A 16,547-nucleotide genomic window follows, 5' to 3' on the forward strand; every position below is an offset into this window, starting at 1 on the left:
ATTTCAGGCAGTTTTGTACGCTTTGCACTAGGAGCAGAAACATTGCCAACACCAATTATTTTACCATTGATAGTAGGAGGTGTAGCAACATGTGAATCATTATCATTACTAGTGGTGGTAATAGTCCAAACTTTAGCTATATTATTCTCTTTAGCTAGTTTTTCATTTTCTTCTCTATCCCACCTAGCACGCAATTCAGCCATTAATCTTATATTCTCATTAATTCTAACTTGGATGGCATTTGCTGTAGTAGTAATCTTATTATCAATGTCCTTATTAGGCATAACTTTCAATTTTAAAAGATCAACATCAGAGGCAAGTCTATCAACCTTAGAAGCAAGAATATCAATTTTATCAAGCTTTTCCTCAACGGATTTGTTAAAAGCAGTTTGTGTACTAATAAATTCTTTAAGCATGGCTTCAAGACCAGGGGGTACACTCCTATTATTGTTGTAAGAATTCCCATAAGAATTACCATAACTATTACCATTAACAGCAGGATATGGCTTATAGTTGTTACCAGAATTATTCCTATAAGCATTGTTGTTGAAATTATTACTTTTAATGAAGTTCACATCAACATTTTCTTCTTGAGCAACCAATGAAGCTAAAGGAACATTATTTGGATCAACATTAGATCTACCATTCACAAGCATAGACATAATCACATCAATCTTATCACTCAAGGAGGAGGTTTCTTCGACGCAATTTACCTTCTTACCTTGTGGAGCTCTTTCCGTGTGCCATTCGAGTAATTAATCATCATATTATCAAGAAGCTTTGTTGCTTCACCAAGAGTGATGGACATAAAGGTACCTCCAGCAGCTGAATCCAATAGGTTCCGTGAAGAAAAGTTCAGTCCTGCATAAAAGGTTTGGATGATCATCCAAGTAGTCAGTCCATGGGTAGGGCAATTCTTTACCAAAGATTTCATTCTTTCCCAAGCTTGTGCAACATGCTCATTATCCAATTGTTTAAAATTCATTATGCTACTCCTCAAAGATATAATTTTAGCAGGAGGATAATATCTACCAATAAAAGCATCTTTACATTTAGTCCATGAATCAATACTATTCTTAGGCAAAGATAGCAACCAATCTTTAGCCCTTCCTCTTAATGAGAAAGGAAACAATTGAAATTTTATAATATCACCATCTACATCTTTATACTTTTGCATTTCACACAATTCAACAAAATTATTAAGATGGGCAGCAGCATCCTCAGAACTAACACCAGAAAATTGCTCTCTCATAACAAGATTCAAGTAAAGCAGGTTTAATTTCAAAGAATTCTGCCGTAGTAGCAGAGTGGAGCAATAGGTGTGCATAGGAAATCATTATTATTTGTGGTTGTGAAGTCACACAACTTAGTGTTTTCGGGAGTATTCATTTTAGCAGTAGTAAATAAAGCAAACTAGATAAAGTAAATGCAAGTAACTAATTTTTTTGTGTTTTTGATATAGGGAGCAAGACAAGAAATAAAGTAAAGCTAGCAACTAATTTTTTTGTGTTTTGTTTAAGTGCAGCAAACAAAGTAGTAAATAAAATAAAGCAAGACAAAAACAAAGTAAAGAGATTGGATTGTGGAGACTCCCCTTGCAGCGTGTCTTGATCTCCCCGCAACGGCGCCAGAAAAAGAGCTTGATGCGTGCAATTAACACACGTCCGTTGGGAACCCCAAGAGGAAGGTGTGATGCAGACAGTAGCAAGTTTTCCCTTAGAAAGAAACCAAGGTTTATCGAACCAGGAGGAGCCAAGAAGCACGTTGAAGGTTGATGGCGGCGGGATGTAGTGCGGCGCAACACCAGGGATTCCGGCGCCAACGTGGAACCTGCACAACACAACCAAAGTACTTTGCCCCAACGAAACAGTGAGGTTGTCAATCTCACCGGCTTGCCGTAACAAAGGATTAACCGTATTGTGTGGAAGATGATTGTTTGCAGAAAACAGTAAAGAACAAGTATTGCAGTAGATTGTATGCGATGTAAAGAATAGAACCGGGGTCCACAGTTCACTAGAGGTGTCTCTCCCATAAGATAAATAGCATGTTGGGTGAACAAATTATAGTCGGGCAATTGACAAATAGAGAGGGCATGACAATGCACATACATGATATGATATGATAAATATAGTGAGATTTAATTGGGCATTACGACAAAGTACATAGACCGCTATCCAGCATGCATCTATGCCTAAAAAGTCCACCTTCAGGTTATCATCCGAACCCCTTCCAGTATTTAGTTGCAAACAACAGACAATTGCATTAAGTATGGTGCGTAATGTAATCAATAACTACATCCTTGGACATAGCATCAATGTTTTATCCCTAGTGGCAAGAGCACATCCACAACCTTAGAACTTTCTCGTCACTCGTCCCGCATTTAATGGAGGCATGAACCCACTATCGAGCATAAATACTCCCTCTTGGAGTTAAGAGCAAAAACTTGGCCGAGCCTCTACTAATAACGGAGAGCATGCAAGATCATAAACAACACATAGGTAATAGATTGATAATCACCATAACATAGTATTCTCTATCCATCGGATCCCGACAAACACAACATATAGAATTACGGATAGATGATCTTGATCATGTTAGGCAGCTCACAAGATCCAACAATGAAGCACATAAGGAGAAGACGACCATCTAGCTACTGCTATGGACCCATAGTCCAGGGGTGAACTACTCACTCATCACTCCGGAGGCGATCATGGCGATGAAGAGTCCTCCGGGAGATGATTCCCCTCTCCGGCAGGTGCCGGAGGCGATCTCCCGAATCCCCGAGATGGGATTGGCGGCGGTGGCGTCTCAGTAAGGTTTTCCGTATCGTGGCTCTCGATACTGGGGGTTTCGCGACGGAGGCTTTAAGTAGGCGGAAGGGAAACGCAGGGGGCCACACGAGGGCCCCACACGCTAGGCCGGCGTGGCCAGGGCTTGGGCCGCGCCGCCCTATTGTGTCGGCGCCTCGTGGCCCCACTTCCTTTCCCTCTCGGTCTTCTGGAAGCTTCGTGTAAAAATAGGCCCCTGGGCGTTGATTTCGTCCAATTCCGAGAATATTTCCTTACTAGGATTTCTGAAACCAAAAACAGCAGAAAACAACAACTGGCTCTTCGGCATCTTGTTAATAGGTTAGTGCCGGAAAATGCATAAATACGACATATAATGTGTATAAAACATGTAGAATCATCAATAATGTGGCATGGAACATAAGAAATTATCGATACGTCGGAGACGTATCAGTATCGTATGTGAATGGTTCATTCGATCACTAAGTCATCGTTGAATATGTGGGAGCCATTATGGATCTCCAGATCCCGCTATTGGTTATTGGTCGGAGAGAGATCTCAACCATGTCTACATAGTTCGCGAACCGTAGGGTGACACACTTAAGGTTTGATGTTGTAATAGTAGAACTTGAATATGGAATGGAGTTCGAAGTATTGTTCGAAGTCTCGGATGGGATCCCGGACATCACGAGGAGTTCTGGAATGGTCCGGAGAATAAGATTCATATATAGGAAGTCATTTTATAAGTTTGAAAATGATTCGGTGCATTTATGGAAGGTTCTAGAAGGTTCTAGAAAAGTCCGGAAGAAATCATTAAGGAAGGAGGAGTCCCGGAGGGACTCCACCTCCCCATGGCCGGCCAACCCTAGATGGGGGGAGTCCAAGGTGGACTCCACCAAGGGGGCGGCCACCCCCTTCATGGAAGGGGGAATCCCACTTGGGTGGGAGTCCCACCTTGGGTAGGTTTCCTACTACATGGAAGGTTTTGGGTTTGGGTCTTATTCGAAGACTTGTAGTCCAACACTTGGGGTTCCACCTATATAATGAGGGGCATGGGGGAGGGGCCGGCCACCACAAGCCACCAAGCTGGCCGCACCCCTTGAGGCCGGCCACCCCTCTCCCAAACCCTAGCCGCCCCCTCTCTCCTCCACCTCTCCCGCACGCTTAGCGAAGCTCCGCCGGAGTTCTCCATCGCCACCGCCACCACGCCGTCGTGCTGCCGGAGTCAAGGAGGAGCTACTACTTCCGCTGCCCGCTGGAACGGGAGAAGGACGCCGTCTTCATCAACACCGAACGTGTGACCGAGTACGGAGGTGCTGCCCGATCGTGGCGCCGTGATCAAGATCTTCTACGCGCTTTTGCAAGCGGCAAGTGATTGTCTACCACAGCAACAAGAGCCTCATCTTGTAGGCTTTGGAAATCTTCAAGGGTGAGTCTCGATGATCTCCTCGTTGCTCCCGTCTTCTAGATTGCATCTTGGCTTGGATTGCGTTCTCGCGGTAGGAATTTTTTTATTTTCTATGCAACGAATCCCTACATGCCTAACCACAGTAACCCGTCAAACAGAGCCTGTGATCTACCACATATGCCTTATCTCTAATTGGTCCAGGTACTTGTGCTATGTTTGTTGTTGTTGACGTGTTGTGTTTCCTCACAATCCTTCATCAGTTTTGAGTATACCTTCATGAGTTTCGGTTCATTTTTTCTAGATGCATGTGCGGTATGATGATGATGGTACTGTGTAATATAATGCAAATTATATGCTGGTAAAGCACAGCCTCTGAGAGAATGCTCTTGCTGATATATCTTTTCTTTACTACGTTGATGCTTTTGCTGCTCTAAGAGAATTCTCTTGTCTAATTCTTTTTTTTCGTCCAGCTATCATGAACTGAAACTAAAGTGCTGGTCATGGATGACAGTGTTGGTCATGGATGAAAGAGTAAGACAAGAATAGATGTTCAATTTCTGGGAAGAGCGGGTCTGACAGAATGCTATTGTCTGATTGAAAAGAAATTTCACAGAGAAGATCTGGGAGGAGCAGAAATTTCATACCAAGGTAAGATCCTGATCCATACTCCATGTTCAGCAAGATTCCTGTCGAGGGAGGGGGAGAGGGAGGGGGAGAACAGAGCAGATCTTCCTCTTTCTATCTTTTTCTGGGCTTTTTTCGTGGGAGATGCTGTTTTCCTCTTAGGGTTTGCGCCACTCTCTTTTCCCCATGGCTCCGATGGTGAGGACGATGAATGGGGAAGAACTGATCACGAGATGCTCGTGTCTTTACTTGCATAAGGGGTTTCTGTCGGAGTTGGTAGACAACCCACGGACAGGACCAGATGACAGGAAGCCCAGATGAAGCCCACACATTAAATATCAGGTGACAGCCCATATTAAATATCAGGTGACAGCCCACATAATGACAGGACATGGGCAGCTCACGTGTGAAAAGGACAGGAAGCCCAGACAGAGACAAAGAAAAGGTTCGTGGACTTTTTGCTGAGCCAAAGAAAAGGTTCGACTGAGACATAGAGTTGTTCTCAGTCGACTGTGACCCAGGCACTCCCAAATAAATATAAACCGATGATTCTAATTCTAACGTTCGAGATTTAAAGATAAAAGGTGTTACATACAATAATAAAAATGTACACGACAATGTTTAAGGCACGTAGCCATGTGGTTACGCACGCCTATTTCAAAACAAAAAAAAAAACTAAACACGTCTGCTTCTAATTAGAGTACAAGATGGTTAACGCCTAAACTTTAATCTTTTTTCTTCAAAATACCAGTCGATCCAATGGTACAGCAAAATAAGGAGTTTTTAGAAAGCACCACGTTAATCCACATATGCTAAATAAATATAAACCAATGATTCTAATTCTAACGTTCGAGATTTAAAGATAAAAGGTGTTACGTAAAATAATAAAAACGTACACGACAATGTTTAAGGCACGTAGCCATGTGGTTACGCACGCCTATTTCAAAACAACAACAAAAAAGCTAAACACGTCTGCTTCTAATTAGAGTACAAGATCTAATTAGAGTACAAGATGGTTAACGCCTAAACTTTAATCTTTTTTCTTCAAAATACCAGTCGATCCAATGGTACAAGGATATCTCACGTGCAAGTCCACATGATCGCATCCAGGTATCAAGGCATGTAGTCTACTACTCTAAACAAACATGTTCGTACATGAGATGGGCATGCACATGTAAACCACTTAAAGTCGATCAAGATATTCAGATTGCTGCATTCCTATTTAATTGTTGAGATTTAAAGGAAGATGAGGCCCACCACGGTTGTTCAAAAATCTGCACTAATGCGGATAGAATTCTCGTCCCAGATATTCAGATTGCTGCATTCCTATTTAATTGTTGAGATTTAAAGGAAGATGAGGCCCACCACGATTGTTCAAAAATTTGCACTAATGCGGATAGAATTCATATCCAATAGGCCATGCGAATTCATTTTCAAACAGGCAATTTACGTTTAATTGGAGAATGGCCAAAAGAAGTACACTAGGACAGAGTAGAAAACGCGCCAAATTTCTAATATCGATGAGTCATGCACTATGAATTAGAGAGCAATACTTGATCACAATCTGTTGATAGATCACCTTCACGCCAGTGGCTGGCTACCAACGTTTTTTTCTCAGTGAAAAAACCGACTGAAATGGTATTTCCTCTTTTTCAGAAATTTTAAGACTACTTGCCAAAATATCGTCAAAATTGTCAAACCAATTCAGAAATTCGTTCAAAATTCATCAAAAAGAAAGAAAATGTGACCAAATTATGTACATACATGTAAATTTCCCCGGTAATATTTTCTCGATAGTCTCATGGCGGGCGGGGCAGCTTCTAGGGTTTTTTTATCTGTGGAGAAAATTACTGCATGCAACAGTATTTCAGATTTTCGGAAATTTCAAGAATATTGCCAGAAATTTTTGAAAGCAATTTACAAATTAATCGAACATTCCTAAATTTTTTTGAGCAAATTATCTAAACTAGGACAATGCCCGCGCGTTGCTGCGGAAGATTTTTTTTTTTATTAATTTAGAAAAAATGAAATGCTCATTAGCAACATATATGTAGAACATTTTACAATTACATATTTTCATAAATCTTTATAATTCACAAAGTGTCCTCGGTCTTTATAACAGTTGACATGTTTTCTTTATAACATTTTACAATTATATATATTATCGTCGGTCTTTATAATTCAGATAGTGTCGTCAGTCTTTACAAAAGAAAATTGACCCACATTCTACGTTACATACAAATAATAAAATTGCCAAGCGACATAGCTCGCTCGAAGTAGTCTATTTTTGTTAGATAGACTGCTCTAGTCCCTTCGCTATTAAATAACTCCCAGAAAAGAGAAGGTCAATCTCAAACTCCAATCCTCATCCTCAACTGGCATCATGCGCGGCACCGACGGGGCCAAATTCTCTCTGGCTCTCTCGGTTGCCTGTGGCGCCATCTCGTCGGGACTACCCCAAATTCTCTCTCGCCGGCTGATTCTCAGAGGCCAGCCTGTGCATCCCCCAAATTCTCTCTTGCCGGTGATTTCTTGGTATGGCATCTTGCCTGCTCCACCATCCCGGGCTTCATTGGAGGAGCCAACATCTTTCATATTTCTCAATTCGGCAAATTCCTTCCAGTTTCGATCCATCAGGCAAATTCCTTCCGGTTCCGACCCATCCGTATAGGCAATCTTGCACTTGTCTCTGTCTTCCATCAGCTCATATTATTGCTTGCTGGTGATTGAAATTTCGGAGCGTATATAAACAGGGGGAACTGGCTATAGGAGATCGATGTCGGACTATTAAAGTAGAGGATATCAATACACGTTACTATGTTCTTCGGCCGGAAACCACCCTAGTTACTCTTAAAGCCCATATCTGAAACGCAAATCGAAGCCTAAGAGCGCTCTCTAGTCTGCGGCGGCCGCGGCCGCATCGGGCGTGCTTGGGAGGACGAAAATCCATGCGAGCGGAGGCCGGGGAATAAACGCGAACCGGTAATTATGCCTTTCAGGCCATGGGACGCGCTGAGCGTGCTCGTCAAGGAGGTACAGTCGTGCCTGAGGAGGACAGAGGGCCAGTGGCGGAAGATCTTGAATGCCTATGCAGCATTGAAGGCAGGACGCGGGCCTCGGATGCGGACATCGGTGGTCTACGGCGAGATGTTGGAGGCGCGAATCTGCGAGGCACCGCGGACAGGGTGCGGGTTTCGGGCAACGGCCGTTCCGTTCCCCTCGCCAGAAGAGTTCGGCAGCTCCGGTGGCCGGAGATCGAGAGGATGGCGGCGGTGGCCAACCGGTTCTGTCTGGGAGGAGGAGATCTCGTTCGATTTGGGAAGGGAACGAACCGGCGGCGGGCGGCGCGCGGAATGGTTGCTCGCGGCGGGGGCCTGGGCAGAGGAGCGCAGAGGGGATCCTCGTGGCGGGGACCTGGCCGGAGGCTGGCCGACGGCGGGAGGCGCGCAGGACGAGCGCCGGTGGCGCGATACACGCGGCTTGTTTCACGCGCGGCAGAGCAGTTCTCTGCTCTCACTCTCGGCTAGAGGAGGAAAAAGAAAAACTGAACGAACGGGTATAGTGGCAATTTGATGCATTATGCGATTTGGTGGGAGGGCAAAATGGTTCAATAAAAATTTGGACGAAAATTTTGGCAGAAACCTTAGCTCCTTTATTATTAGGTAAAGATATAGATATAGATTAATTTCTACTATAATATTTTCTTGGTTGATTAACCAGAAAAACCGGTTTAAATACCAATCGAAAAAACACTCGGGTGCTCGCGATGCTACAGGCTAAGCTCCAGGAGCTATGCGAGAAGGCCGACGAGCGGGATAGCCGGTGGTACAGAAAACATCATGGGATAATATGCATACTAGGAGGCGTTGGCGCGGCGGCACGCCGCGCCCGTGGGCATCTGCTTGTACAGAATCTTATTAAGCCGGGATAAGAGATAGTACGTGAGCACAAAATTGATGGTGTATGCACTGTTAGCGGTGGTGTTTTAGCAAAGATGAATCTCGATGCACAATGAAAGAGGCAACACTGACCGAATCTGAAAGGTAAGACACTTACATCAGGTCATACAACGGAGGTGGAGTTATCTTGTACAGTGCAGAATCAATATTCAAATTGGCATGAAGCTTGGCACCGTATTGTACCAATTTGAAATCTACTGGAGTCCATGACGATAAGAGTGGCTTACAACTTAGGTCCATGCCGTTGAGATAACCTACTGAAAATTCTTCTGCTGAAAATTATAGTTCATACATAATATTATCACATAGCATGCTCGCAGGTTCAGGGGTAAAACATTTGTATGTCGTGAATTCAGTTGGCAATTTTAGGAGGAAGAAAAAAAGAAAAAGAAGGTAGCGACGAATTATTTTTCAGATGTCCGACGCTAGCAGGTACAGCCCGTAAGTGACCGGCCGAGCCTTTGTTTATCTGGTGGGCTATGCTAAGCCTCTTTACATGGGCCACAATTGTACTGGCCCTGATGAAGATAGTCGATTCGGCCAGCAGCATCTATCTTAGATTCTCCTAAAAAAACAATAGTACGTATCTTAGATGAGCTGGGGATAGGAATGGGTGGGGAAAAAATTAGTGGATCGAAGAACAGTGAACAGAAGAGCGGTGATACCTCGCGGTGTGGTAGCTAATGGATGGGGCGGAGGTGATAGGGACGGCGGCGGAAAGCACGCTGCACGGGACGGGGCCGATGGTGGTAGAAGCTCCGTCCCAAGCTTATTCGCACAGCACGCCGTATCGCCAACGGGAGCGCGCAGAGAGGAGGGAAGAGTGGGACAACGCAAGCAGTGGACGCTGATTTATAGCACCTATGGGTTCAGACATCAACAGCCAATGGGTATGTCACCTCTCTCTATGTTGGCTCAATAGGAGCAATTCTATCTAAAATATAGCAGTTGCATGCACCTGAGGAGAGGGGATATTCCGCAACTAGTTGCGCCCGCACCCCATTTTTTGTTGGCACACTTCCAAGTTTCCAAAAAATGCAAACTAAAATTCTAGACATACATTATGTTGTATCTTGTGCATCTGTGAAGTTTCATCCAAAAAAAATTCAAAATGTGACCTACACAAAAAGAACAAATGATGTGTAAATAGTACGTGACACTATTTACATATGTCTTCTCTTTTTTACACAGGTTAGATTCTGACATATTTTTGGATGAAACTTCACAGATGCACAAGATACAACACAATGTTTGTCTAGAATTTTAGTTTGCATTTTTTAGAAACTTGGAAGTGTCACAAAAAAAATGGATTGCGGGTGCAACTAGTTGCAAATGAGAGTTTCCCGCACCTGAGTAGGAATTTCTATGAGGAGAAAGGTAAACGAAGCCCACAACACCTGGAAACTTGTACATTGCTCTGTCAGAAAGAGACAATAACAACAGAAGACGGTTTGGTTTAGTTCAGGTCCATAACGTGCATCATTTAGATTTCTGCTAACTTTTTACACATCTACTTATGCAAGACACGCATTAAAATATTAGCATAGAATAGACAGTGGGTAAAGGCAGCTGCTAAAGAAATTGAACTCTGGCCATATGCCTTTGTGATGCTGCTTAAGGGAGTACATGACTTCAGATTTCAGGTTGTTGCCCGCAACACGTAAATTCAGAAGCCCTTTCCATTAGCTTTAGTGTCTCTGCACTAAGTTGCTCCGTATGCTGATAAACCTGCAATTAGTACCATATATGATGAGATCTAAACATGGATTGTAAGAGAAATAGGCAAATATAATACAAAAAGAGAAATCAGCATATGAATAATAGTACAGCGAGAGGGAGCACAGCAAGAGAAATGACCATATGAATGACAGCACGTCGCCGACCAACAATAGCAGATGAGGACTGAGCAGCTGCTGCAGAATGGCTGTTGCTAGCACTCTCATCATCCTCGCCAAATATGCCCATCCTGTGATCTAACTCATTTTGGGTGTCATAAATATATAGCTGGGTGAATTTAGGAACAGGATCTCCCTCTGAAGGGAACAAAGAGCCAATCTCATGACAAAACAACCCCACAAATCTTGAAGTCATATGGACCGTGCGAGAAAGCCGGCTTTGGCAAGTAAACGCTGACCTTGCTAAGAGTTTGACCCTGGCTTATGTTAATGGTCATTGCATGCTATATAATGCAGGTCCATAATGTGCATCGATTTAGCTTAGTAGGCAGCACTGCTATATCAGGTTCCACTATTTTGAAAGAATGAATTGGAGAATTTTACTATTTCAATGCTAGCAAACGGTCTTCTATTTCAATGCTAGCAAACAGCACTGCTATATCAGGTCCATGAAATATATAGCATAGAATTGTGAACCCGCAATTATGAAGTTCCACTATTTCTGTGAATTTTAAGAACACATGGAAACATATTTTTCAAAACTGAAAAGTTAGGAAAAAATCCTGAGCTTTTATGTAGATAGCTAATGCAGTCTACCTGGGTGAACAAACCAAAGTCCCCAGAAAATAATATATAATGGACTAATGGAACTATGGAAGCTTAAATTGGCACAAACTGCATTATTCAGTTAGCATGCTGTCAATGGTAGGTAATTATGTTGCAAGAAAAAAATGCACTTTCTTGGACATCAGACCGTTTAAGTTCACCGCAATTTCTTCGAACATAGACAGTTGTTACATGTAAACTCCACTGAAAAGTTAACCCCAGGATTAGCCTGGTCAGTACTGAGTAGTATCAAGGAGGCTAACAAACCATGTTAAAAATACCATACTTCCTTATATTCAAACATAAATATTACCACACATGACCAAGAACATAAGGTAATTTCTGAATAGAACTTGTATGTCGGAAAAAAAAATACAAATTAAAGAGAACTGAAAATGATAGTCAAGAGCAGTTTGATTGGCCTCTAAACACATGGATTGGCTTAGATATCAGTTTATCCTTGTACAAAAATGCTCTCTAAAATCCCACTGTTAGGAAAATATATATAAAAGGCTATGCTATCACAAATACTAAAAAGGCTGCCTACTAAGCATTCTATCACCAAAAGATGGGAATTACATACAAAAATATTAGTGGCATTTTAATTTTCCGGCAGCAACTTCTAACATGATTGAGCCGAGAAACTAATAATAGCATGCATTTGCAGCTTGTAGCAATGTACTACAAAAAAATCACTCCTCAATTAAGTTTTAGGGTTTCCACTTTGGAAATTCAAAGGTCTCTTAAATCAAAGGTATTTATTTCGCTTACACTACATGATATTTGAAGAATAAGGAACTAATTACCTTTCTAGAGCCGCTTGAGTCATTAGTGAATGAAAAAATTCTGAGAGAAGGTCTACAGGGGAACAAATAACAGAAGATAACACAATGGTTTATTCTATTAATAAACCAAATCAAACAATGAACAACTTAGCATCTAACCTTGCGGTTAGGGTTGGGTTCGAAGAATTCTGTGTATTCTTCTGTCACACAGCGGTTGGATTAAAGAACCTCAACAGTTCATGATACACATTCCACCAATTTCTCAAGTTCAACATAGTACTGAGAAAGATAAGAATCATGAATCCTCTTGGCTAACCGACCAGAAATGAACAAAGTAGTAATACACACATATGAATATCTCATCGGTGTATGTATTGAGCTGCTACTAAACACCATATAACTATATTATTAGTAGTACATATAAGCTTGTATAACTATGTTATTAGTAGAACATATGAGCTTGAACTGGCATATATCCTTTTTTCCTGTGATATACTGGAACAACATGTATGATAGCATCCTAAGTGACAAAGATGAATTACATCAACACATATCTAGCATTTAATAAGCATTGCCAATTTTCAAAAAAGAAGGTTTTATATCAAGCACATGAACTACCTCATGAAATCTGCAGAGAATTATATTTATGAGGTGATCATCCAAGTAGGGTATGTGACCATGGCACGCTAACTCCATCTCTTTACGGGTTTGAACAATTTCCGTTTCTACTTGCTCTGATGGAGGGTCTACACTCTCTCTTTCTTCCTTGTAATTTGTTCACCTGCATTGAGGCCTGGAAAAGGATATTTAGGTTTGAAAAATTAAAGAATATCCCTTGTACTTTACAGCATTATTCAGAGTTCTTGATTGACCACTGAGACCTGGAGGTCACACCAAGGCGAAGGAGATAGCTAGCTTTTCATGCAAGAACCAATGATTTGGTTGGTTACTGGTTATGCCATGCTCATGTGCAAACAAATATTTTTGGACTTCTGTATAAGATGATTCTAAAGACTTTTCATATCATATGAAATAAAGACTAATTTCCCAAACCATTCCCAGAAACTTATATGTCCCTGCTTCTTTTCTCTTATTTGCATACAGGGGATAGAGGGAGACACGAGAAAAAGGCAGCTTACTCGAACGTTGTTGACGGAGAAGATGAGGTCAAACCTTGTTAGCTGGCCTGCTGCTGCCTCCAATCTAGGGAGGGTGTCGGAGGCCGTGGAGTGACGCACGAAGGTGTGTAGCCCATGGCCAAGTCGACGTGGATGGTGGTGTCAGACATCTCCCTATGGCGTCCTCCATGAGTGTGAGATTTCCGGCGGCACCGTGCGGACAGCCCCACACGGAGACCAGGTCCTCGCCAAAGTGGCCCAGGTGTGCGTACAGCGAGAGGCGGCGGGGATCATGGCGGCGAGGCACATCGACCACTCCATCGGCAATGATGCACACAGCACCCTTTTCCACTTAAGTCCACCAGGAAACACCCGAAAGAGGAGGGCGCCGAGGTCCCTACCGCGCCGCCATCTGGCTCGGGAAGGAGAGGATGGCCCCGAGCTCTTCCTCCATAGCGGTTGAAGAGTAGAGCGCCGAGGTTCCCAATGCGCCGCCATCTGCCTCGTCAAGGAGAGGAGAGCCCCGAGCTCACCCTCCACAGCGGCTGAAGAGGAGGGCGTCGAGGAGGAGAGGAGAGCCCCAAGCTCTTCCTCCACGGTGGCTGAAGAGGAGGGCGGAGAGGTCCTCATCGCTCTTCCTCCACGCCGTCAGCCGCCTTGGTAGGTGGCACGGTGGCCAGAGAGGGAGAAGAGGAGGCCGGCCATAGGGAAGAATGTGAAGAAGAAAGTTGGGGGCGAATTGTTCCATGGTGGAGATTGAGGGGGCGCCTCTCTGACCAGCTGCCGCTTTGACCGAATTCTGGAGCGATCCATGAAAATAGGAAGGGGTGAGGCAACAGCCGGTAGCCGGTTGCCTGTCTACCCAAAAAATAAAGATGCAAAACAAATTACGTGAGTAGATCAGGGAAGGGATAAAGTAAATAAGTACGTGTCAATCAACAATAGGAGGAAAGAGTGGATAAATAGCAAATCTACAGTATCTCAGTCATGGAGATGGCGTAAAATCAGCTACCCTTTATATAGTGTATAATTAGGTTCTAAACCTTTAGTAACAACAAATATTTTGAGAAAACGGCGTCCCAAGATCGTAGGCCAGTGAGCTAATATCGACGATCTTTAAGATTATTTGTAACCATTCACTAATGTAACACAACACACAAAATCTACACTCTATCATATGGATTTAATCCAATAAAAAAGTTATAATAGCAGCATGTACAAAACGTCATATGCAGTTAACGATATTTATTGTTTTATCCTAATTGGTAAAGTAAAATTTCACCCATAATTAAGGAATATATAATGACGTTATTGCACATGTGTGAGATAATATTACGCTGATTGTTGAATCAAAAAAATCAACAGTGATAATACTTTGCTATTATTAATGATTCCATAATGTGAAATACAATATTCCTATCATTTTCGATAAAATAAAGACAATGTCCTCGCATTTGCGAGAGCCACCATGCTAGTTTATAAAACAACTCAAACATGATCCGCACTACCTAGCCACGCCAGCAATTGTGGAACACACCGTCCACCCTAGCGTAGTTTACCGCCCCTTCACACTTGAAGTTCATCCTCCCGTTGATACACATATACATCCTCGCTTTAACTACAACGGATAGTCACAAAGACGAGCACTTGAACACAACGACAACTCACACACACGATGACAACGACAGCATGTGAAGACATGCACATACTTAACTCTTTCACTCATCGGACTCCTCCGGAGACGACCTTGATGAAACTCCCAGATGACGATCTTGACGAGACACTCGATACCGTGCCTCGGCACCACCTCTCCATCAACAATCATCCACCTCCACCACCATGCCGACAACAGTATCTTGTCGTCTCCTCCATGTCGCTCCGCTGAGCAACGATCGCCCGTCCCGAGTCACTTGTATGGGTCGCCTCCCCGTGGTAAGCGGAGCTTTTAATCTTGAACCTCGCTCTGATACTAATTGTAGGAATTCGCCCACGAATCAATCATATCAAAATAAAGGAACACACACGAACATAAAAGTTATGGCCAAGCGTGCGTATCCCACCCTCTATTTGTTCTCTCTTTTTTCTTTTTTTGTTTTCTTGGTACAGCTTACAATCGTATATGCTCATGTATATATAGAACCAGGACCAAGCTAGCAACAAAAGTACTAGGACAAGACTAACCAAACCACCTCTGACTAGGACACAACATGGCCTAAATTAACACGTACTTACACCCTGACGCAACTAGGGAACTAACCATACTTGCAAACCTGTGCGGATTTGGCCTATAGCCGTGAACACCGGTCCACGACTGGTAATACGTTAGTGGTATCAGCTACTAGTCATGTGTCCACTCAGCACGCGGCTGATAGGTAAAGTATTAGCCGTGTCTACATGCTGCCATTATCCTTAATGACGTGTGTGGGCAACACGCTGCTAATAGTTCGTGCTACTGCTCGTGTGTCGTTCTGCACGCTGCCATTGTGTTATAGGGGTATGAACCATCATCGCACGCTGCTATTATTGTTGTCCGTTTTCATTTTTTACGCACGACAGCTTATTCCAGCTGACGTGGCAGTGTATGAGCATAGCACTAAATATATAACTCTTTACTCGATCCACATAACACATTTATATATACACACGACGTGCATAACAATTTATAGTTTTAAAAATCACAACATTTGAATGACTATATATTACATAAGTTGTTTCATATATTTTCAACACATCTCAAGCAGGAGGATTGTGGAATAGTTCAGTGGGAGTAACTACTTGTTGTAACAGAAATAAGCACATCTGGCCGCGGAGCTTTGTTAGTGTCAGATTCGTCAGGTCCCCCGCATCCAACTTAGGCTGCGAAGTAATAAATACGTATGATCAAAGGAGGTACAAAATATGAAAAATATATAGTAAAAATAAAATAGAAGATGTTTGCATAGCAATTTAAATGGCTTATTTCCCTGCATTTTGCCCATTATAAAATCCATATGATAGGCAACATAGAAGCCACATAACATGAATCCTTATGGCTACTGGTGGCACTGAGACATAGAACATAGAAATTATATACTTCATATATTACCCAATAAATAAATCACTGACTAGTATAAGTGCTAGCAAAACTAACCGGGACAAACATGTTATGGTCTAGTCATGTGTAACAGGTCTTCTCTACATTTTGTCCCCGCGAGCGAAATGCGGCGGTAAATGATCTAAACAATATGAATTAATTTTTTTAGAATAATACATATGACATTAATATATATTATGCGGATGAAAGAATAATCACCTATCAATAAGTTCATTTGCATCCATAAAACTCTCGTCGGATTGCTAAGGTAAGAATCAAAATAATAGACTTGG

The 16,547-nt window shown here is 42.6% G+C and overlaps 1 long non-coding RNA gene across 1 annotated transcript; it reads left to right on the forward strand.

The window, feature by feature from the left end:
* Window positions 1-9,524: 9,524 nt before the first annotated feature.
* On the forward strand, window positions 9,525-14,149 carry LOC124665156. Its single transcript, XR_006990494.1, has 2 exons — window positions 9,525-9,667; window positions 13,168-14,149. It is a non-coding gene; the product is annotated as an uncharacterized LOC124665156 (long non-coding RNA).
* The last annotated feature ends 2,398 nt before the right edge of the window (window positions 14,150-16,547 follow it).

This window comes from Lolium rigidum, chromosome 6 (genome assembly GCF_022539505.1).
Source record: "Lolium rigidum isolate FL_2022 chromosome 6, APGP_CSIRO_Lrig_0.1, whole genome shotgun sequence".
NCBI lineage: Eukaryota > Viridiplantae > Streptophyta > Magnoliopsida > Poales > Poaceae > Lolium > Lolium rigidum.